The sequence below is a fragment of the Maniola hyperantus genome, chromosome 1 (assembly GCF_902806685.2).
Source record: "Maniola hyperantus chromosome 1, iAphHyp1.2, whole genome shotgun sequence".
NCBI lineage: Eukaryota > Metazoa > Arthropoda > Insecta > Lepidoptera > Nymphalidae > Maniola > Maniola hyperantus.
The window spans coordinates 6,765,983-6,777,125 of record NC_048536.1 but is presented as its reverse complement, the minus strand read 5'-3'; positions in this window follow the sequence as shown (position 1 = coordinate 6,777,125).

The following is an 11,143-nucleotide window of genomic DNA, read 5'->3' as shown; positions in this document are numbered from 1 at the left end:
TTCAAGCTATCTCTGTACCAAATTTTATCAAAATAGGTGAAATGGATGGGCCATGAAAAGCTAGCAGACAGATAGACAGACATATTTTCGCATTTTTAATAATAATATGGAGCATGAATTCACTGCTTCTAGTGTCAGTTCACTCACTAAAGGAAGTATAAATTAACATCCATCAGCATGACTAGTGATGAAAATTTTAATGAGGCACTGCTCAAGTCAGTTCCCAACAATCAAAACCGACGTCTATTTTTTTAAATTACGCTAAATAAGATCATTCATTATTTTAACCAATACTTTGGCTAAATATTATACGTTTTGAAATCTTCACAAGACCTTTTTTATTTGATTTCAAAATTTAAAAAAAAGAAAAAAATATATTTATAGCATACCGCGACAGGCTACAGGCAAGACGAAGCCAACGACTTTTCTCTAATATTATATTCTTAATTAAATATTATTATCATGCGATAAGGAGATTGTTGCACTGTTAACACTATTTGATAGGTAGTCAGCAATCAGAAATATAATTTAAGGAGAGGCAACCCTAACTAGTCCTGCAGTCTAACGACGCAGTTATTGCAGTTTATCTCTCAATCACTATATTGAATTGAAAACTTTGTCCCTCCTTTTGAGGTTTTAAAATGATAGAGGACTACGAAAGTTTTTGTTTTCAGGTTTGAAGGCAAAGCGATAATAGCGAATCCTTTAAACTGAACTTATAACATTAGTAATTACAAAAAGAAAAATGAATGAAATGCGAACAAAGGACATTTTCAACAACAACCTCACTGCCGCAGTGATATAGGGTCTTGTAAGTGGAAAGTCCGGGGTTTGAGTCCTGGCAGAGGCAATTAGAGATTTATAATTTCTTCAAAATTTAAATTTCTAAATTGTCTCTGGTTTGGTCTGGTGGAAGCTTCGGTAGGTTCGGATGCATACACTTACCAGGTTTGCTCGTATCTATTTTAGGCTGAGATCTATAGCGTGAATTTTGACTTAGCTCAAACAGGATGAAGTTAAAATGAGACAAAATACGCTTAAGTATACTTAAACTCTGTCTCGTTTTAAGTCTGAGCAAAGTTAGAATGGCCATCTTGTATTGCCAGGTAACTTCGCAGTCAAGGGCTAACTTATATCTGAATAAAAAATGAGAAAAATGTTTAATTAACTGTATCAAAATACTCATCATTGTGTACATTTGTATACAGTTCCTAATTCAATTTACAATTATCATATCAATAGGCGGGTATCCTCAGCACGAGCGAACCGCGAGAGTAACGTTCTAAACATTTTATTACATTCCTTGCACGTAAAATATAATATCCCTACCCACACTCACAGTACGCGTTGCGAGCAAATATCTAAATGTAATTTCCATGCGTTGTCCCCGCAATGTTTTCCCAGAAAATATGAACATAGAAGCCAAGGGGCTGAATCTCTCCTAAGTAAGTTGCAAAAAATGTACGTGATTTTACTTCAAAGTCCCTTTTGTCTTTATGGAGGGAAGCCATAAAAGTACTGGCACGGGAACGGCACATACGAAAAAATTACGCAACGTAATGATGATGTGCCCGCTCTCTCCTTGAAAGCAAAATATTTTCTTTTTACAGTGTCTGAAATGTATTCAAGGTGTTAAACCGGGTTTACTGCTTCGTAATAACCCGAGGAGTGAAGGTATCTGTTACCATTTACGTGCTCATTACGAAACTATTTATTTTTCTCGGTAAGAAAATTTCGTAGCTTACCTGCCTAATGCCTATGTATGTAGCTAAGTTTTTATACTTTTTCGGGCATAACTTTTAATGGGGTAACGATTTAAACTAGCTTCTTAAAACTTTTAGTTATTAGACGTAAAAGTAGCTCGATTCTGGTTTACCTGAGTTTACGAGAGTTAGCTGAAAGACGTATAAAAACTTTATTTAGGTATGTATTTTGCTCTCTGCATTTCGGTTTGATAAAGTTAAAAGTAGATAAATGCAACCGTATTCTTAAATTAAAAATATGATAAAATGACTATAAAAAAACGAGTTCTTTAGCTGGCATCTTGGAAACAGGCTTAGGTCATTATTATTATTATCATAAATTGTTTAATTTTGCAGTCTAATAAATTCCACGCGGGCAATTTTGCGGGCCACAGCTATTTGAAGAACAAACGTTCTTCAATCACGCTGCAAGTTGCAACGGAGCAACTGATCTACGTAATTTTTGCATTGATATAGATATAGTTTAAAGACCTGGACAGTGACAGGACAGGTAGACCTAAAACTATGCGGACAAAGTCTTGAGCATAATGTATGTATGTAATTTTAATATTAACGAAAAATTAAAAAGCTTTAACCACTCTTACAAAAGCAAATCCCGTGTAGTCGGGTAGCTACAAAGAAAGGTTGGTTTTAACATAAATGTTATCTATGACCAATAAAATCTTTTCATCCGGCATTTTTGAGGACACAGCGGGGCGCGCTTTTAGGCTCAATATATCACACGCAGGGAAACGGAAATCTATTTACTCAGTGTGATTCTAATAACCCCCCATTTTAGCAACATATTTAATTCAATAAGTATCTAAGATAGCCATTGGGGAATACGACAATGAGAGAGAAAGTCCATATTAATCCATATCCATACTAATATTATAAACGCGAAAGAGTTCCCACGGGATTTAAAAAAAGCAGACAAGTGCGAGACCGACTCGCGCACCAAGGGTACTTTTTTCGGCATTTTTCACGATATTTCAAAAATTATTATGCAAAAAAAACTGTTTTAGAATGTACAGGTAAACCCTTTCATATGATACCCCACTTGGTAGGTGTATAGTTATTTTACTTTGAAAATTGAAAATACTTTTGTTCATTAACATATTTTAAATTTTTTTGTGGTGTAACTACAAATTCTTGGTTTTAGGATTCATTCCTTTACTTGTGCTATAAGACCTAGCTACCTACCAAATAGACAGACAGACAACGAAGTGATCCTATAAGGGTTCCTTTTTTTCTTTTGAGGTACGAAACCGTAAAAACTGAAATTCACGTGGACAAAGTCGCCCCCATCATATAAAAATTAATGAAAATAAATGAAATTGTTGACCACATAAATCCATAGTGCAATAAAGTTCAAAACTCTTGTTCGTACGTGTATTGGGTAGCTCTGTGTAGGATGGAGAGTTGCTTACAGTGTAACACGGAGTGGTTAGACCAACAGGGTCAACTGTATGCCAGACGTTACCGCTGCAGTAAGCCTTGTATAAGTTTACGACCGGCACCGACTTTACGACACTCACTTCTGGAGCCACAGAGATATAAGATCCTTTACAAACAAAAAATGTTTCCAACATTTATAAAAAACCAGATGATCCTCCCGGCTTCGCCCGCGTGGATTTAGGTTTTTGAAAATGACGTGGGAACTCTTTGATTTTTCGGGACAAAGAACCACCTCCTTTTTGGAAGTCGGATAAAAGTAGCCTGTACCGTTCCCCGGACTGCAAGCTATCTCTGTACCAAATTTCGTCAAAATTAGTTTAACGGATGGACCCTGAAAAGCTTACAATCAGAAGACAGACAGAAAAACTTTCGCATTTATAATATGGATTAGTATGGAATGAAATAAGATATTTTTTATTCATTCGTGTCTCAATGGTTTATATCTTGAAGACATAAATACGAACTTGTCTCCCTCTCTAAGTAAACAGGCTCCATCTAGAATTACAAAAGCCTCGCAAGTAAAAGAAATACTGACGCAAGTTACTTTGTGTTTTTAAATGGTTAAACAACTCGGCTTACCCTTGGCGTGGCTTACTTTAGCGTAGAGAAGTACGTGTTACGAGAGCATGATTAATGGCGTCTTCTTACATTTTTGACGAAAAATATTTTTCATTTTCTTCATTACTCTATGTTTTATTATCAAACAATACTTTTTATTATTAGGTAAGTACTAATAACTAAAAATATACCTTGTATGTTGTCTACTGTTATTTGTGTATTGCCTAGTTGCAACTGACTGCATTTTTAGTCAGTAGGTACTAGCTAGCATAAGTCTGACAATCCGCACTTGGCCAGCATAAATAGTGGACTATGGACAAACATTATCTTATTCTGAGAGGAGCCCCGTGCCGGTGATGAGTTGATGATAATGATGATATGCCTGCCGGATGATAATTAAGATTCCTCCGATTAAATTTTCAAAATATACGTACAGAAAACTTTCAGTTTTGTTATACTTGAGTATTAATTAATCGATACTTATTAAAATCAGTTGAAAAACTATACGTAGTCAATAGTATTATTGCGTTTTGTCTAATAAACGAAAATTTTAAAACCTTGAAAAAATGTAAGGTGACGACGATTTTTTTTTTATATTTGGTTTTATTTGGTAGTTGGTAGTTGCGACTTGCGTAGTTGCTAATGGCACTTAACAATTGCGAAAAGCTTATATTCTTGTCGAACTTAAGGTTACACTTCATACGAACTTTTACATACACACATATTATGCCGATTATTCTATTATTGTTGTTCTAGATATACAAGTCATTATATATTTTAATGTTCAAGAAAAAAAAATCAAAATATAATTAAGTTTTGAAGTTATCATCTCTATTTTAAGCCAATTTTAAGGCAACTTCGTGTGTAAATAAACATGTAAAAACAAGAAAACTTACAAAACTAACGGCTTTGAAACAAAATTTATTTAATAATTATTTCAAATGTGTCAACTTTGTTCTTAAAATTAATATGAAATTTTGATTTGCGTTGTTAAAAATCGTCCATTTCACTCTTTTGTATGCCCCACCCTTACTTAAGTCTTGATTGAAATGGCATGCGATCATGCTCGACTTGGAGTGAACATGGAGAGCTCTCTTAAGCTTCGTTTAAAGAAGTAATTATTAGGAGAGGGCAAGTTCTGGTGATCGTAGGCGACCACATTAGTATGCGAGGCGCGTGACGCCGGCAGTGGCGATAACGCAAATTCGTTTTGCCGAACATCTTGCTAATAGAGTTTCACTAATTTATAAGGCTGTTAAGCCACAGCTAGACCGACCCTGCGTAAAATGTCCGCGGTGAACGTAAAAAGGATTTCATCGTAGACCGTCCTACATATTTGATGGAACTCAATCTCTCGCTCCGTGGCAGTGAGGTGGGGACGCTTAATTATGAACGGAAGAATTTTACGAATTGTTATTCTGTTTTCATTTCGTTTTACCGTAGCTAAGTTATCTCACGTTTCTTGAAACGGACTTGTAGCCTGTAAAAGCTGATTTAATTTTTTTTTTGACAGACAGAAAATAAAACAGAGAAAAAGTAAAGATGGCATTAAAAAATAACATAAGGCCTCATAAAGGCAAAATTAAAATAGCCTCTCGCACTGCCAAGGGCCACTGGTAGAGATCTCTTATAGAGATAAGTGCTTCCCTATCCACTTTTTTTTCTCTCTTTATTGTGAATGTTTCTGGTACAAATTAAATATTAAGATAGAGCTGACTCTATATGCTGCGTGAACTTTTCCCGTTATACGTTATTGTTACAATTTATTGGCCTTTGTTACATAAAATTATCCCCCAAATATCTATCCCTAGATGCCTATTTTAATCCTACAATGGGAAGGAAAAAGTGTATTATGACAGACATTGCTAATTAAAATCCCGATGTACTTATAAGCCGCATACCGACGGCACCGCACCTGGGGAGCGTTAAATTAATACGAAAAAATGTTCATACAAACGAGGCGAAGCTGAGGTGTCTTAGATTACTTCCACACTGACTGGACACCGTGCACCGTGCATGTAAGCAAAATAAAATTATTTCCGCTCCGTGACGCGGAACTAACAATCAAGTTTAAGTGCAGTAATAAATTTTGGCGGACAAAACACGGCTGAAAATACGCATTGTGCTTCATTCAGTGCAAATGTGATTAACAAAATACTCGCGCACTGTGAGATGAAATCGTATTATGAAACACGATTCTGCATGAGTATTATTTGCCTGACATACAGAATGAAAATGTAAAAAAGAATTCATTGTGTATTTGTATTTATCGATGCCTATATAAATTAATTTGTTTTATAAACAGTAGCTTTGTTGACAGTGTAATCGAATATATTCTCTGTTTATTTGCAAATAGAATTCTCATAAGATTCCAAATACGAGGAAGGTAAAGTGGGCACCTAATATTGTCTCAAGACTCCTTTATAAGAACAATGTAAAAAAGTTATAACAAGAAGTAGGGTACTCTTGACATCAATTTCGCAAAATTGCGGTCTCAGAGTCAAATTAAAATAATTATATTTCAGTAAAGCGTAACGTGACGGTAAATATTCATAATTTATTTAGAAACATGAGGGCGAGCAGAAACCGCGCAGTTTAGTTAGCCCCAGTGTCATTATATCGTCTCAGCCACTTTATGCTACGAAAATTTCATTTTAGAGGGCTTGTTCTCCCCCGAAATGTAGCTAATTCATTTAAAAAACATCCAGTGGAAAAATTTAACACAGATTTGTGTTGTCTACAAATAATATTTATGCTGAAGCAAATAAAGCTATATAGAAAATCATTCATAGTCTCTACAATATTCACTCATCATCATCATCAACATTATCAACCTGCTGGACATATAGTTATCTTGTAGGGACTTCCACACGGCATACGGACGTAGTCGCGGGTATTTAATTTTATTTTATTTTATTTATTGATTAGTCTTTTATAAATCTTTCAGTACTTAGGTAAGTTTTCATGTCAAAAGCGCGCGTGCAAATTCAGTACCTAGTAGGCAGGTATAAGCACGTAAATATTTGTAAAGCGTGCGAGTTTAACGTTAATACGTTACTACGTATGTATAGTCAGCTACAGGTTGAGATGCCAATCAAGGTTATGAGGCGGGGAGACACCTCGCACACCCGCACGTCACCCGCGCTTGCCCGCACGGGATTAGCGCGGGGACTATGCGGATGTGCGGGGCGTTCCCTCCCCAATTGCCATTTCAACTTGTCGCGTACTATATATGTAATTATTCGCGAGTGCGCTCGCAACCACGCCCGTGAATTGACGTGAATTTAGAAATGCTATTTTTCCTAACCTGTGAATCATTAGGATGATTATTCTTAATTTAAAAAGGCGAGAACATTTTATTCAGCAGTTTCTTCTACAAATTGGGATTCTTTGGACAGCAGCATCCGGAAAATCGTGTTCTAACTCGGATTTATATCGTGCAGGAACTATCGTTAAAATCGCTTCAGAAATCGTATCTTTACGGTTAAATTAATGATAATTTAATCGTAAAGATTCTTACTCATTGTATTTCAAATTTCTACTTAGCTTTTTATAGATAAATAAGCCTTTAACTTATAATAATAAAATTCTTAGTGAGGTAGGTACGTTTAAATCTCATAATTAGATAAAAAGTAAGCTATTACTTAGTTATCTAATTATGACAAATAAAAAGTTTGAAATATCTACCTAACAAAATGAAGCCACAAAATAGAACTCCAATAAAACAGACTTGCAATTTTGGTATTGTGCATTCACTTAAAATTTCTAGTTTATTTAGCAGATTATTATTAATCCAGATTTCACTTTCACTTGCCACATTTTAACATGGAAGGTTCATTTAAGTACGTAGGTACGTAAGACTTACGTACGTTCCTAATAGTACTTAGTAAGTATGTACTTACGGAAGCTCACCCAAGCCAGCCAGCGTGAATTAGTTAGCCTATTTATATAGGTAAAATGATAAGCTAACTTACTGACTGACTTATCCATGTACAGCTCAATCTGTTAAATCTAGAAACTTAAGTTTTTGTATGTAGGTTTTCTTTATATTTAGTACTAGCAACCCGCACCGGCTTCGCACGGGTAGATTATTACAATTTTTTAAAATAAAATGTAGCCTATCTTACTTAGGAATAATGTAGCTTACTACTGGTGTTTTCAAAATCGGTCCAGTGGTCTAGAGATTACCCCCTACAAACAAACTACAAACTTTACCTCTTTATAATATCAGTATAGACTATAGATAGAACCCCTATATTAAAATATTTTCAAAAAACCTAACCGAGTGAAGCCGGGGCGGGTCAGCTGTATCAAAGAACGTAGGTACTTTGGAGTATCGTGTTCTGACTTGGATTTATTTCTTACAGGAAACGTCGTGTGAAGGAAATCATGATATTATGTAGAGCTCTTCGCAGTAGGAACTCTCCTAAGGAAATACTTTATATCCACCGTTCAACTTTTTTTAAATGCCATGTCAATTGATTCACAAATAATTATAAAATAAACACAAAATAATTATAATAATAAACACAAAAATTTACTGATTGACAATAAGATTTTTATGAAATTAGTATACACAAACTTTAGATATAGCTTCTACCATTTATAACACAGTCATTCAATTTATGAAAATAAAAACAAGCAAGCGTCCTTAGTTACTTTTATTTAGCACTAATTTGCAGTAGGTATGCTGTACAAGATGATATGCTTGGGAAAGCATACTTTATTATAGAATTAGAAGAGTCTGATTAGGATTTATTACGTTCAGTAACCTACTGAAAAAAGGTCGGAATGCGCGTCTTATCTAGCTTAACATGAGAAAAATATCAAAGACTATTATGTTAAACGGGGTCTCTAAAATGCTTTTTTAGTAATACAGGATTCGTACTTATTTTCTTGTTAAATAACAATTCCTAATTCAAGCTCCTTAAACAAAAAAGGAGGATATATTTTCCAGTTGTGGAGGAAAAAGCAGTTTATTCAGCACTTTATTCTCTAAAACTGACGTGCTTTGGACGCGGAATCCGGTTCTAATTTGGATTTATATCGTGTAAGGAGCATTCGACGAGAGTGCTGCGAAAATTGTACCTACGCTTTTTTCGCAAGTAGTATAAAAACTCTGCAAATTAGATATGCACGTCTTATTTGATACTTACATTTAACCAAAGATAAAAGAAAAAAAATCTTATAAGTTTGCTTTAAATAGCTGATGTCTTCTGGAAAAGTACCTACTGTCTTTCTGTTGATCAAAATTAATAAACTCCGAATGAAATTGGTAGGTGGGTTTGTCAATGTTCAAAAAGTTTCGTATAAATAATTTATAAAGCGCGAAACACAAGGCGCACGGGAGTAATATGCAGCATGAATTATTTAAAGATGCAGCTCATTTCCAACAAAGATAAACTTAAGCAGGTCGCATAGTGTTCACTATTTTGTTGTTAGTATAGACATGTACTGTTCAAAGTATCATTAGGGGTGCGGTGGTGCCGCCTGCACGCAACGGGCCCGAATTCCGCTTCGATTCCCGTCCTGAGATTACCTTCCCTTTATTCCAATAGTTCGATTTACCTGTCTCTCGGTGCCTTCGCTTCCCTGTAATACGAAGGCCGATCTAAATTCATATGACTGGGAAAACATTTGTGTCCGGAATGCTTTCGTTTGCCTCCAAAATGCTACAAGGATGCCAGCCTCTGTTTGTATGAGACACAATTGCGCATGTTTGCATTTTTATCTACTTGTTTTCGTGGGGTGAATATGAATGTACTCTTTGTCTGGACTTTGTGCAGGTAAATTATTAATAACGAACTGAATTGTCCACCAATGTATCGCACCTTCAGAAATAAAGTTATTCAACTTAAAACCCGACATACATAGTTCAAATGAACGCCGGAATGCATCCACTGGTATATTATGAACTAATGAAGCTAAGACAAAGTTCGTTTGCCAAGCAATAAAAACTACTCTTGATCTTACAGTTAATCATCAACATCATCAACCAATAGACGTCCACTGCTGGACATAGGTCTCTTGTAGGGACTTCCACACGCCACGGTCTTGCGCCGCCTGGATCCAGCGGCTCCCTGCGACTCGTCTGATGTCGTCCGTTCACCTAGTGGGGGGGTTTACTGTTAATATTACAGATAAATTTATTTTAACCTGCTTCATAAAGAAATGAAAATATTAGGTATAGATAATTAAACTTCTGCAGAGTGATAATTCAGACAGTAATGCAATCTCATGGTATTATTTTAAAATATGAATAGCGGGCAAATGAATAAGCAGGTCACCTTATGTTAAGTGATTACCGTCGCTTATGAATATTTGTAGCACCAGAGGAACATCTAGTAGGTGCATTGCCGGATTTTAAGGAATCCAGGGTTGAAGGAGGTGGTAAGATAAAATGGAATGGACGGATCATGCAATTATAAAATGCATTCCATTGTACGAGTATGGGTTCGCAGTGCAGTGGAAAGCAATAGTTCGCCTGCTTTGCATTTCTTTTCCAATCTCGCCGGATTCATTTTCCAAGATCGAGATCCTGAAATTCTTACATAGAATACGAATAGTTTGCAGATAAAATTGCTGTCTCTTTGTTAACTATCTTGTTTTCAGGAGGTGTTGTGAAAATATAAATAAATAACAAATTGCTTGTTGTTTCATTATCTTTTTTACATTATTGGATGTAGATTTTGTGGTTTTGACTCTGAATACTTTACTTACTTATATAAATTAAGATATCAAGCTAATGGTACAAATTCCTTCCGCAATAATCTTGGTATTATATAAAAGCAATCGGCAACTTTACCGATTCATAATAACATGACTGGTAAATATTTAATAGTTACTTACTAAATACTGCCCGCAACTTTGTTTACGTGGATTTAGGTTTTTAAAAATTCCAAGGAACTCTTCAATTTTCCGGGATAAAAAAACCGTTTCAATACACCGGATGCACGTTATCTCCGTACCAAATAGATAGCTAAATGGCCGTGACTTGGTTTGCGCTGAATTATGTTATTAAAAATCTCAAAATCTTTGATTTTCTGGGACAAATGATCCCCGGAATACACAAGCTACTTATGTACAAAATTTCGTTGAAATCAGTTAAATGGATGGGCCGTAAAAAGCTAACCAACAGACAGACATTTCGCATTTATAATATTATTAATATGGATTTATTAACTTTAGTATACGGTTAGGTAGGTAAGAGTTTAATTCCCTAATAGCATATAACTTTATTGTCTGTAAAATAAGAGGAGTTGTCCCGACCGCCGCCGCCTCATGCAAGTAATCACGACGCCATAAAAGTTTCAAACTTCTCTGAAATTCCCGCGAATCTTCGTATCATGGCTCAGAAAGTCCCAGGTAATCACAAGTTAATGAAA